Source organism: Haliotis rufescens, unplaced genomic scaffold (assembly GCF_023055435.1).
Source record: "Haliotis rufescens isolate VD_foot unplaced genomic scaffold, xgHalRufe1.0.p SCAF_115, whole genome shotgun sequence".
NCBI classification, from domain to species: domain Eukaryota; kingdom Metazoa; phylum Mollusca; class Gastropoda; order Lepetellida; family Haliotidae; genus Haliotis; species Haliotis rufescens.
Genome location: NW_025963797.1, coordinates 494,266 through 508,257, shown reverse-complemented (window position 1 = coordinate 508,257; position 13,992 = coordinate 494,266).

Here is a 13,992-nt window from a genome sequence, read left to right as displayed (position 1 = left end):
AACGTAGTTAAACCCAACTCGCTCACTCACTCATCAACAAATCTTATCTATTTAAGAAAAAAACAACACATTTGCTCCTTTTAAATGGTCCCCATAAATAGAACACACTGAAGGGGTTGAACGCCACACGCCCTCTCATGCCCTCTGAAATGTGACCGTGGTGGTTGTGCATTGTCGTATTGATGCGTACAAACATCAAAACATATTTTTAAAACCCGAAGAACACAATACACCAGTCAAGTATCCAACAGATTTCGGTGATAAGTATCATTAAAACTTATGAGTATTTTCCATTCATGAAACAATATTTCCTAAAATCACATAACTGTGCTTTTAAGAATAATAAAACGTGTTCTGTATATCAGTCTGCAAAAAAGTAAACACTTCCCAGGCTCATTGTTCTTAAAAGTGATAAGGGAGGAATCGACCCACCGCCCATACCGACACAGCTGGGCACACATTGCACTTGGCTGCTTCCTTCAATGACAGTTGTTGAGCATGCAAAATCTGATCAACCAGGTAAATTGATAAATTGAAAAAAGATGAGGCATTGATGCCTGAGATATATTTATCGGGAATAATCAAATACAACTGATGTGGTGGTTGTTAATCCCAATGTATTATCTAAAACACAGAGCAAAAAGCCACATACAACTTATACATAAGGACTGGACAGAAACGAAATGGTGGTTCAAAAGCTGACGTGGTTCTAAGCCTCAAAGGGAGGTGTGGAGAAGGTACCAGACGCCTGACAAATGGGAAAGACATCACTCTAAGAAAAGGACGCGGAAGCATGTACAAGGTAACCTAACTGTTCCCGAAAGGAATGTTTTTTAAAGGTCGCTGCAGCATAAACAAGGTAACCTTACTGCCCCGACAGGAATGTAGATAAGGTATGCTGAAGCACACACAAGGTAACCTTACTGTCCCCGAATGGAATGTAGAAACGGGATGCTGAAGCACACACAAGGTAACCTAACTGTTCCCGAAAGGAATGTAGATAAGGGATGCTGAAGCACACACAAAGTCACCTTACTATCCCCGAATGGAATGTAGAAAAGGGATGCTGAAGCACACACAAGGTAACCTTACTGTCCCCGAATGGAATGTAGAAAATGGATGCTGAAGCACTCACAAGGTAACCTAACTGTTCCCGAATTGAATGTAGATGAGGGATGCTGAAGCACACAAAAAGTCACCTTACTATCCCCGAATGGAATGTAGAAAAGGGATGCTGAAGCACACACAAGGTAACCTAACTGTCCCCGAATGGAATGTAGAAAATGGATGCTGAAGCACTCACAAGGTAACCTAACTGTTCCCGAATTGAATGTAGATAAGGGATGCTGAAGCACACAAAAAGTCACCTTACTATCCCCGAATGGAATGTAGAAAAGGGATGCTGAAGCACACACAAGGTAACCTTACTGTCCCCGAATGGAATGTAGAAAATGGATGCTGAAGCACTCACAAGGTAACCTAACTGTTCCCGAATTGAATGTAGATGAGGGATGCTGAAGCACACAAAAAGTCACCTTACTATCCCCGAATGGAATGTAGAAAAGGGATGCTGAAGCACACACAAGGTAACCTAACTGTCCCCGAATGGAATGTAGAAAATGGATGCTGAAGCACTCACAAGGTAACCTAACTGTTCCCGAATTGAATGTAGATAAGGGATGCTGAAGCACACAAAAAGTCACCTTACTATCCCCGAATGGAATGTAGAAAAGGGATGCTGAAGCACACACAAGGTAACCTTACTGTACCCGAATGGAATGTAGAAAAGGGATGCTGAAGCACTCACAAGGTAACCTAACTGTTCCCGAATTGAATGTAGATAAGGGATGCTGAAGCACACACAAAGTAACCTAACTGTTCCCGAGTGGAATGTAGTTAAGGGATGCTGAAGCACACACAAAGTAACCTTACTGTCCCCGAATGGAATGTAGAAAAGGGATGCTGAAGCACACACAAGGTAACCTAACTGTCCCCGAATGAAATGTAGAAAATGGATGCTGAAGCACACACAAGGTAACCTAACTGTTCCCGAATGGAATGTAGTTACGGGATGCTGAAGCACACACAAACTTAGCCAACTGTTCCGGCTTTGATTGTATCTAAGTGAGTGAGTGAGTTGGGTATAACGCCGCTTTTAACAGTATTCCAATTACATCGCAGCGTGTCAGCCTAATGTTGGAGAAAAGCCCGAAGTGATGTAGGTCTCGTTTTCCACTTCGGTGAAAGCCACGAACATGGGTATGGTGCTGACAAACCTAGAAACATAATCGGGGCGAACCGGGATTCGAACCCACAATCATAGGTTTCTGGCGTGTGCAAGCGACGCAACAGTGCACAGCCAACCGCGGCGCCCTAGACGACTGGGACACCCGTGCCCCCAATTGTATCTCAGACTGGCCGAAGCACACACAAAGTAATACAATTCTTCCAGACTTAAGTTTAGCTGGAGGTCACCGAAAATCACAGACATGGTAACCTAACTGTTCCAAACTGGAATATAGTGGAAGCAGACGAAACACACAAAAGGTAACCTAACTGTTCACAATTGAAGTTTCAAATTTAAATAAAGAAACATGGTCTGCTACAATTGCCTGTTTTTAAAGATAAGCAACCCTGTTTACCAAGTATGTGAATATATATAATCTTTATTTTTTATTTTTCCACAGCACACTTTCCAGACATATCCCTGCTGAGCATGAGAAACATTCTGTATTGATAAGCCGGAATCACACAGGGATTATTATCAGTAGTTGAATACATAACAGGAAAGTGTATTGTATTTCAACACTAATCTAATTACTTAAAGAAACATAAATTGATATTTATTTGTAGAAACGATTCCTTTCAGTTGACTGCCAATTCTCTATGCCGTTTGGAAGGAATTGGTCTTGCCTTTTCTGATCCCTGCAACAAAGATGATTGGTTCATTGAATACGTGAGTCTCTATGCTTGTCATTATAGGAGTCAGTACTGCCTCGGTGTGTGTGATTGATTTTAGATGTAATCATACACAGATGAGAGCAGATAATATTTTCCGATCTGCTTTGGGAACAATCATCTGAAAGCGTGACGTTTAAGTACACTAACAAAGTAACACAATTCCCCACTGTGAACTGTTTTATTAATATCCAGTAATATGCTACAGTGCCTGATTGATTGACTCTGCATCATTGTGGCGGCGATGCAGTATAATTATCCATTTCCACTATCGGGACAGAAGGGCCATAACTCTGCACGTTTGGGGTCAAGGTCACACGTCATATTGGTTGTTATCATGTATTATTTGTCAGAAACATTATATCTTGATTTTACAGAGGAAACAGTGATGCCATAACTATTAGTATGGATGCAAGGATTAATATCAACAATGAAACAAAGTAAATATTGCCGCACACCATCTGTGACCGAGGGTATGATTGCCCTGCTGGATCATCCTTGCGATTAGTTGTGAATTTCATTATTTCTGTTGAGTTTCAGGTTGAAGTTGACACTCAAGACGTGAACACAAACGAGACACACAGAGATTATTTTTTGATGAATCGCTGGCTCAGTGCCCATGGCAATGGTGAGGATGATGAACAGACAACCGGAATAACATGTTTCATAGTACCTCAGGGTCGGGCTTTCGTCTCCACTATGAACAAACAACAGACTGAGTGCTTGTCCTACCAGATATATGAGCGATGATGACAACAAAATGTCCGAATTGTAACTACTGTAGGTTTTGTTCATACTGAACCTGTAAGACTATCACACTATTGGTGTTTACAAACAGGTGCATGTTGCGTCACTCAACTATGATGATACAATAAAATATGCAGTACTCATTATCTGATCACTCGTACCTTGTGCTTGCCTCTGGAAAACTTCCAATTGACACTACTGGTGCACTACATGAACTCATACCTCCCTTCTCTTACTGTGGAGAATCCATGTCTGGTTGAAGTATGAGACTTGTCCTCCCATGAATAATCTGGGCCTAGTACACCTAATCATGCTTTGCGTGTTTTCCTTAAAACGTCTGGAAGATAAAATAACCCTCGGTTGTTTCTTGACGGGGAATCCAATTATGACAGACCCAAACACACCTGCTTGTCCTCCTGTACAATGTCATGGCCGAGTAGATCAAGCAAACTTTCATTGCATTCCCTTTGAAAATCAAGGTTCGGTAGGTCTAACACATCTGCCTATCTGTCACTTGATAGCCAAACTCTCCCAGCCTATTTTCAGGTCAGGTCCCCGGGGTTGACATCAGAAGTAGCTTCTAGCTTCTTGCCAACTTGAGCGTTATCGATGTAGTTAAAAGGTCTACCGATCACGTGACTGAAATAAAGTAAATAAACAGAAGCTTAAAAAAGCATTCATGCAAATTGCAGAACAGAGCAAAAGTATGATTTCTTGATGTTTGCTCGGATTTGAACCATGTACTGAACTATAAAATATATTAAAGGGTAACATACAGTCACACATACCTAATGAGGTTGCTTGACTAATGAAAGAGGTTCACTGCCATGCTTGTCTAAGAGAGGATGTAGACAATGATGGTGACAATCAGTTTGTTTCACCACCCTGGACAGATAAACATACTTTCTTAAACTTTATATTCTTGGAAACATTAAGTGTTGCTGATGCAACATAACCACAGTCCTCCAGCTGGAATCTTCAGACTGGTCAGTCTCTTGTGTTGATGCTTTATTCTACTATTACCAATCTGTTGAGGCCCATATAACAATTTAAGCTTGACTAGACAAAATACACGTTTATTCACTCGATCAAGATGACATCGAACGTCAAAACAAACGTCCATCATATTTTCAAAGCTGTAGTGCATATGTTTTATGCTGACTTGATGTTAATAGATAGGGGATTTTATATGTGGTGACTCTCAGTCCGCTATCAGAACTCATTTGATGATAAAGATATTTGCATCCCAGCATGAACTCTTGAACGTTGAAATACAGTTTATTCCTGGTCACAACCTTGATCTCGAATCAAAGTTGAACCAACGAAGCTATCGTGACCTGTAAAACTTGCAGAACTGACATTGTTTCAACATCAGGTAAATCTGTCAGTTGCCATTTAAGAATAATTCAATAGCCAAGTTATGGATAAGTTGAAATGCATGTTGGTTTACATCTTAAGTGGTCATTTTTTTGTCAAAAAGCAATCATTTTTACCATAAAATACTAAGATCTAATTAAAATATTTTATTTCATATTATTATTCTTCTGTCGATGGCAGTTGACATGTTTATGTCAGAAACATGTTGCGCTAGATGTTTTGGGAAACGGACATAAACCGTGAATATTTACGCATGTCAAGATAGGCATACATCCTTCTGCAACATGCACAACCCCAGCTAGCAGACGGCCAGGGGATGACATTCACGTCAAACACTGAACAAGTCGAGCAATATGAGGCCGGGCGTTGTCGTGTTGAAAGGGCTGATGATCTCGTCGCGGTAGCGTTGTCTATTGAGATGTCCCTCTACCACTATCACACCGGTCATCTGTCTTGCTGTAGTCCCACCCCATGCCATAACGCTGCCGCCCCCGAACCGATCTTCTTCCATGACACAATGATTGACGTAACGTTCACCTCGACGTCGGTACACTCGAATCCGTCCATCGCTGTGGCTGAGGTGAAAACGAGACTCGTCGGTGAATAGCGTAGACGCTGTCTGCGCCACTGTAGACGTGCCTGACGGTGGTTTCCTGTCAAAATGGGACGTCTGGTGGGTCTTCTGGCGACAATCCCTGCACATCTGAGGCGGCGACGTAAGATTTGTGAAGATATTCGTCAAAGACCAGGGATGCTTCTTGCAGTCACTGTTGCTGCCTGGAATCGATTTCGTAGGTGTGTTGTTCGAATCCATTGTCTTGTCAATTATTGGTTATGCGTGGCCTGCCACTCCGAGGATGGTCTCTGACTACATTCGTCTGTTGCCAACGTTACCATAAGCACCAAATTGTGTTTCTGTTCACGTTATATTGTCTTGCAACATCACGTTGACTCGATCCTGCTTCAAACATACCAATGGCTTGCAGACGCTCATTTTCCGACAGGCGTGGCATTTCTTAATGTTGAATAATTGCGTAATTTCTTGCTTTTTGAGTGATTGTCAGCATGATGCTAAACAATGCATATGGAATCCCGTTAACGCACGTTTTTATACACGTTCTTTTTTAGTAAAATGCATGGGGCTTGCATAAAAGTCAATTTCTGCATTGAATGCGTTTTTGTGATTTGATTCCACACATGTACTTCAATATTGAAAACAAAACTGAAAAATACACTAAAATATTGGTGTCAGGAACTTTTGTTGTTGAGTATATATTGGAAACGTGTGCTCTACCCCTATTGTCAGTATAATAATGTCTATGCCTGCCTTGAACTGCTATAGTTGAGACTCAACAAGACAAAGGAAACACTTTGTGTAAGACGAGACCAACGTGAAGGTACTTATTTCTGTTATACCTGGTATTCCTGGTATGTGCGCCTATTTATTCCAAAGTGAAGGCAAATGAAGTGTCATGTTCACGCCTATAGGCGTCGCCCTATTACCTTGATCAGAGGTCATATGCCTTAAACATTCATCAACATGCGTGTTATTTGTGCCCATTGACCGCAAGCAGGGTGATTCGTGTCCATTTGACAATAACACAATACTATTCTAGTTATGTGAGGGTGGTCTATAAATAATCGAGTCTGCGCCAGGCAATCCATTGATTGAGCATCTGTCTACCTAAGTGGAATACGTGTCAACCAAGTCAGAGAACCTGATCATCCTGTCCCGTGAGTCGCCTCTTATGACAAGCATGGGTTGCTGTAACCTGGTTATTCACGGGTAAAAAACTTGGCAATGGGGAAGTGGTTTGACAATGTTGCTGTGACAACACTCACAATTATTTGATTTACATAATCATACAGCATCTCTGAAACAGGGCAAGTGATCACATGTGTATGTGGATGTCTGTTCCCTTTGGACAGTATTTAGTTTATAGCACACCCTGAATTTGGATCTACGCAAAGCTTTTTTTAAATCTGTGCACAAGCATGACAGTTTGCTTTTGTGGGCGCATGTGATGTTTTCCACAAGATGAATTATGATATCGAGTGTATGATGATGGTCAATACATGCAATTAAGATGCAGCTGGCTGTTATGCCTAGTTTAAAACTTGTACAAATACATAAATGTCATATGCTATCTAAAGAATCTGCTGTAGTACCAGGTTGTCTGACATTTCTGACCCTGCCTAGGAAGCGTAGAAGTGACCCTTGATTTCTTCCTGACTAAGGTGATCTGAATTGGTGTTCTGAGTATGTGTGTAACACCCTTACTGTCCGACCTCATATGCTGTTTTTAAACATCATGCACACACAACCTATTAAACAGTCACTGATGTGACTAAATTGTATATGTTGAAAAACAATTAACAATTAATTGTTCTCCGAGCTGTCATGAAGTATCTCCAACTAATATCCCAGCAATATTCAACCTATATGACGGCGGTCTATAAATAATCGAGTCTGGAACAGACAATCCACTGACTGATATCATGAACATCTTTTCACGCAATTGAGATCAATGGCATGCATCAACCAAGTCAGCGAGCCTGACCACAAGATCCTTTGTATCGCCTTTTACGACAAGCATAGTCTGCTTTTACGGCAAGCATGGGTTGCTGAAGGCCTGTTCCACCCTGAATCTTCACGGGTCCTATGGACGGACTAGTGATGATACAAGGTGTTCGCGAAAAGGTGAGTGTATCCTGCCTCATCGGTGGCACCATCACAAACACATGCAAAGGCAAGTCAATTGTTCACGTGAAAAAAAACACACACACAAGTCAAAATATGGAATTGCATCGGACATCATTTGTATCACTAATTCGTCAAATTTGGAAATGTCCTCAGATATGTCTACCACAAAACACTTCTACTGTTGAACGCTTTACTGAGGCCTCCTGTCCTCCGCCGACACGGGAGTTGCTACCCACGGCAAAATGGGTTTCCAAATTCCGTCGCCTATTACGACCATCAATGGGTTGCTGGGGACACATTCTTCCCCGGGTCCCAACGGGGATTCTATAGAGAAACAGTGAGTGATGGTGTTTAACACTGCTCTGAACAGTATTCCAATTCTATCACAATGTGTCAGCTTCATGTTGGAGAAAGGCCCGAGGCAATACAGGTCTCAGACATTTACGTCTTTGGTTAAACACAGAGCATGGGCATGGTGCTGAGACACCTAAAAACATAAAAGGGGCGAACCAAGATAAAAACCCATGGGACACAACTCGGTTAAGACGAATTGGCTACACCCCGCTTTTCAATAAACAAATGCCAATTTGTATTAAGAAAAATAATAAGTTCATCAATTCACCTTTATCAAGCCATGTTAAACATAAAAAAAGCAAGAAACATTCTATCCATTCATCTTAAGCAAAAATATCTTAAGCAAAACTCTTAAAACCAAAAAAAAACACCTTTGTAAATTAATTAGCAAGTGACATTTATAGAATCGATTGTGTGAGGAAAAGTATTAATTCTCAATGTTTCTCGTTTGCACGGATCATGATAGTTTCTCACACTTGTATTTTCTATCCTGTGTGAGATGACGCTCCTCGGTGTTGGGGGTATTTGGCGCATCTGCGTCTTTTGGACAGTGTACGTTCACAGCAGTGTTGATCAAATGGCCTATAAATGCAGAAAACATGGTGTTAACGATGAACAAACAGAACCATTATACTCCGTTCTATACAACAACTTGGTGTCATGTGCCGTGACCTGTTACAGAAATAACAGCTGTTTGTATTTTGTGTACACCAGCCACAACAAGCGAAGCGATGGTTACGAGGAAAATCGTAAGTAGATAGGGGAATAGGGGAATGTCAACACTTCAGGAAATGAGCAGTTCAGAATAGTTATAAAAAGCTTTAATCGTCATATTTTATCTCCGAAACTGACCAATAGCCTCCAACATATATTAATCTAGCAGAGTGTGATAGTATAATTATGTTGGCCTACGCCTTTCACCTTATTCCAGTTATATCACGGCGTGTCCGCTTAATGTGAAAGGAAAGCCTGAATTGATGCAGGTCTCAGAGGTTTACCACTTTGGTTAAACACACGAACACGGGTATGATGCTGACAAACCTAGAAACATAATCGGGGCGAACCTAAATAAGTTCCATATAGCCATCATATGTGACGATTCAATTAGAAGAGGCCATCATTCTTGCAGTTATTAACTTGGCAGACAAATGGTTACACTAATTGCTGGTCAAAATTAATGGTTTGTTTGTGTCATGGATTGTTGGAGTATCTGAAACGAAAGGAGTACTCACACATCTACTTAATAAAGTTGAGTGCATAATGAGTGAGTGAGTGAGTGAGTGAGTGAGTGAGTTGGGTTTAACGCCGCTTTTAACAGTATTCCAGTTATATCGCGGCGTGTCAGCTTAAGGTGGGAGGAGAGCCCGAAGTGATGCAGGTCTCAGACGTTTACCACTGGCACTGGTGAAACCCATGAGCACTGGTATGATGCTGACAAACCTAGAAACATAAACGGGGCGAACCGGGATTCGAACCCATAATCATATGTTTCTTGCGTGCCAAAGAGACGCAACTCTGCACAGCGAATCGCGGCGCCTTAGACGACTGGGCCACCCGTGCCCCCGTGTATAATGAGAACAACTTGACTTGTTTATAAACTAATGTATATATTTCAAGTTCCTACCTTTCATGATTCACTTGGGCGCTCGGGTAGCCTTGTGGTTAAAGCGTTCGCTCGTCACGCCGAATACCCGGGTTCGATTCCCGACACGGGTACAATGTGTGGAGCCCATTTCTGGTGTTCCCCGCCGTGATACTGCTGGAATATTGCTACAAGCGGCGTAAAGCCATACTCACTCACTCACTCACTCATGATGCACTTTACTTTGCTCCTCATATGTGATAGAATGTAATGTTACCTGAAAGTCAGCAATATTCCGACTGTGTCGTGACGGCCTGTGACAACACTGAGTGCGGGCCAGACAAACTAGAGGTTGATGTTTTCAGGAGTGTCCTGCTAAAGGGTAGTACAATAACATGCAATCAGCAGTGGCACCGAGCTAGACCACCACATCCGAAAATCTATTCTTACGACACATGCATACTACTTGGGATGTCATGCTGCTCTATTGATCGTTCACACTAAATTCATTTGAAGGTTGTGACGGTGGGGAGGATGATGGAACAGCGGGTACGAGCGTTGGAAGCCTGGGGTACAAACACACGTGCAAGAAGAGATGCGAAAGTAAGTATACTGTTTGATATCAATGATGTGATATTTTAGCGGATGGGAAAATACATATCAAACATGCACATTATCCATACATACTGGTGTATGATAAACAACATCTCATCCACAAGAGACACAAGTCTGAGAAGAAAGTAGACACGCAAACACTTGCTACGCTCAAAGATAGAAACATACTGAATGTCATGCCCTCTGATATGTGACCATGGTGGTAGAGCATCGTCATATAATTAAGTAAATATAACAAAACCCTTTTAGGTTCAAATCCTGATCAGTATATTGTTGATTTGAGTGAACAGTTTCATTGAAACGTGTGGGTGTGTTCTTTGTATCAGACAGTATTCTCACTTGGCACACGCTTTAACGTGACACCTCGATGCCCGAGAAACTCATATGTATGCTTTATAATTACGGGGGAAAAACGGGGAAATACGGGGAGAATACGGGAGTATTCCAAAACTGATCGAAAAGATTTACGCCGTTGGTAGTTGAACCCTATATCTTAAACACAGAGCGAAAAGCAAAGTACAATGTGCACCTCAAGACTGGACGGGAACGAAATGCTGGTTCGAAAGCAGACTTAGTGTTAACCCTCGAAGGATGGTGTGGACAAGTTAGTAAGGAACTGACAAATGGAAAAGACATCACACTAAGAAAAGGACGCGTAGGTACACTCAAGGTAACCTAATTTGTCCGACCGGAATGTAGTTGAAGAACGGAGACGCACAAACAAGGTAACAAAACTGTTCCCGACTGGAACGTAGCTGAAAGACTTCGAAGCACACACAAGGTTAGTTAACTGTTTCTAAATGGAATGTAGCTAATGCACACAAGGTAGCAGAACTGCTCCCGACTGGAATGCTGCTGAAGGGCGCCAAAACACACACAAGGTAATGTACGTTTTCCCAACTGGACACGAAATGCAGGTTCTAAAGCTGACTTAATGCTCTGTAAATTGCTTCATGCCAGTCATTTTATCAGCGTCAGAGGCGTTGAGTCATCGGGTGGGCCGACAAACAGTAAGTGGCATACATTATTCCAGCATGGTGATGCACATCTGAGGGTTGACCGGGAGTGATATGGTCAGGCCATGAGCCACAATCATGCAAGGATCACCACCAACCGTTGCCTTATAACAACAAGGAGTACTGTAAGTGGGCCACCAAGATCATGACATCAATGAACATTTTCAGTTATCTCAAATTTCCTATAAGAATTGAACATCTCCTTTGAACATATGAACTTATTAACATATTCGCATCCTTATTCGATTATGATTTATGTGGAATGTTGTACTACACAAGTGTAATTACTCAAAGAAAACTATAATGGTATGTATTTGTATAATCGATCCTTTCAGTTTATTGCCGATTCTGTCTGCGCGGTGAAAACAATTGGTGTTGCCTTTTCTGATCCCTGTCACAAAGATGATTGGCTCATTGAATACGTGAGTTACCACGCTTGTCAATATATGAGTCAATACTGCCTCAGTGTGTGTGTGTGTGTGTGTGTGTGTGAATGATTTTAGATAGCATAATTATTGTATTTTCCGAAAAGATAAAAACATATTTGGGAACAATGAGTCTAAATCGTGAATATTACTCTCAATTCAGCATACCAGTAAACCCAATGCCCCACTGTGAACTGTATTATTCGAATCCAGTACCAAGTATTTTAATTATGCCACAGCACCTGATGGACTATGCATCATTGTGGGGGCGATGCAGGTTTAGAATCCATATCCACTATCCAAGGTAAAAGGGGAGTGATTGTACAAGTTTTGGGTCAGCCATATTGAATGTTATCAGTTATTATTAGTCATAAACATCATTTATTGATTTTACATCAACAATATTTATGTCATCCCTGTGATTATGAATGCAAAGATTTATTTCAACAATCAAGTAGAATGAAATATTGACGTACACCATCGTGGCCTATGACCGAGAGTGTCATTGATGTTATGAGTTGTGAATTTCAGGGGGTTTGCTGAGTTTCAGGTTGAAGTGGTCACTGTAGAAATGGCGACACGCAATAGAGACAGAAAAACGTTGCGGACGAACTACTGGCTCAGTGCACATGGTGATGATGAGGAGGAAGAGGAGGATGTGCATACCACCGGAATAAAATGTGTCAATATTCAGTTTCCGGGTTTCACCTCCATTATTAAAAAACAATATGCTACCTGCAGGTCTTACCAGGTATGTGGGTAGTGATGAGAACGAAAATATGTTTGTCCTAATTGTAACTATTGTAGGTTTTGTTGATATTGCACCTGTAAGACTGTCACAGTATTGATGTTTACAACCCTGTGCATGCTGTGTCACTCAACTATGATGATATAATAAAGGCTGCAGTGATCATCATCTTCTCACTCGTATCTCGTGCTTGCCTCTGGAAAATCTGAGTTTAGAAGATGCCAGCTAACAATCTTGTCTTCCCATTGACAATGCTGGTGCAGTACATCAAATCATACCTCGCTTCTCTTCCCGTGGAGAATCCATGTCTGGTTGGCATTAGAACATCAACTTGTCTCCCCGTGAAGAATACGGGCCTAGTACACCAATCATGTCTGGCTGATCTAAGAGCTTGTAACTTGTCTCCGGGCTTGATACACCCAATCTTGTTTTGTGTGTTTTCCGTGAAACGTCTGGAAGAGCAAAAGTACCCAGGTTGTTTCCTGATGGCGATCCAGTTATAACAGACCCAAACACACCAGCTTGTCTTCCAGTGGACTGTCGTGGTCATACCTTGAGATCTCATTGGAAATGAAGGTCTGGTAGGTCCCAACACGTCCGCCTCCCCGTCACGTGTAGTCCAAAGAGCCTTCCCAGCCTGTTTTCAGGTCTGTTACCAAGGGTTAACATCAGCAGTTGCGTCCAGCTTCTCGCCACCTTGATCAATCCAGATAAAAGGTCTTCTGATCACGGGAATGAAAAAATAAAAATAAACACAAACTTCAAAAGCAGTCATGCAAATTGCAGAACAGAACAAAATTAACATTTTTTGCTTCCCTCAGATTTCAACCATATAATGAACAATACTAATTTATGTCTGCGATGTGTCAATGTTTAATGGTCAATATACAGTCACACATTCCTAATTAAGTTGCTTGACAAAGGAAACAGGTTCATTAGCATGCTTGTCAAAGAGAGGATGTAGACAATGATGGTGACAATCAGTTTGTTTCACCAACCTGGACAGAGAAACATAACTTCTTACACATTATATTCTTTGAAACGTGTCACAGTGACAGTTGGTGTTTGTGTGTTTTTCATAATGAGAAGTAGTTTTCAGAATGTGATGCATTCAAGAAAGATGTTCTCAACAGCATGCATTTTACCCATTTTCTTTGTTATTACGGAAATATTATCCCTTGATTTCAGGGGAGATTCATGTCCTTAAGGGGCTAAAACAAGGACTGGTTTGCTCGGAGTATACTGCGTCTGAGTAGGGTATTCATTTAAACAGTGACATGGTATCCAGTCACACACACACACACACATGCATGCACGTCTTTACATAAGTGCAATACTCTCGGACGCGACGTTAAACCCCATTTCACCGTACCTCATGTCCTTACACACACCAGCAAAGCTATGTATCACTTTCTAGCCTCTCATTCACATAATTAGTATGGTCACATAAAGAGCCTGTCTCAAAT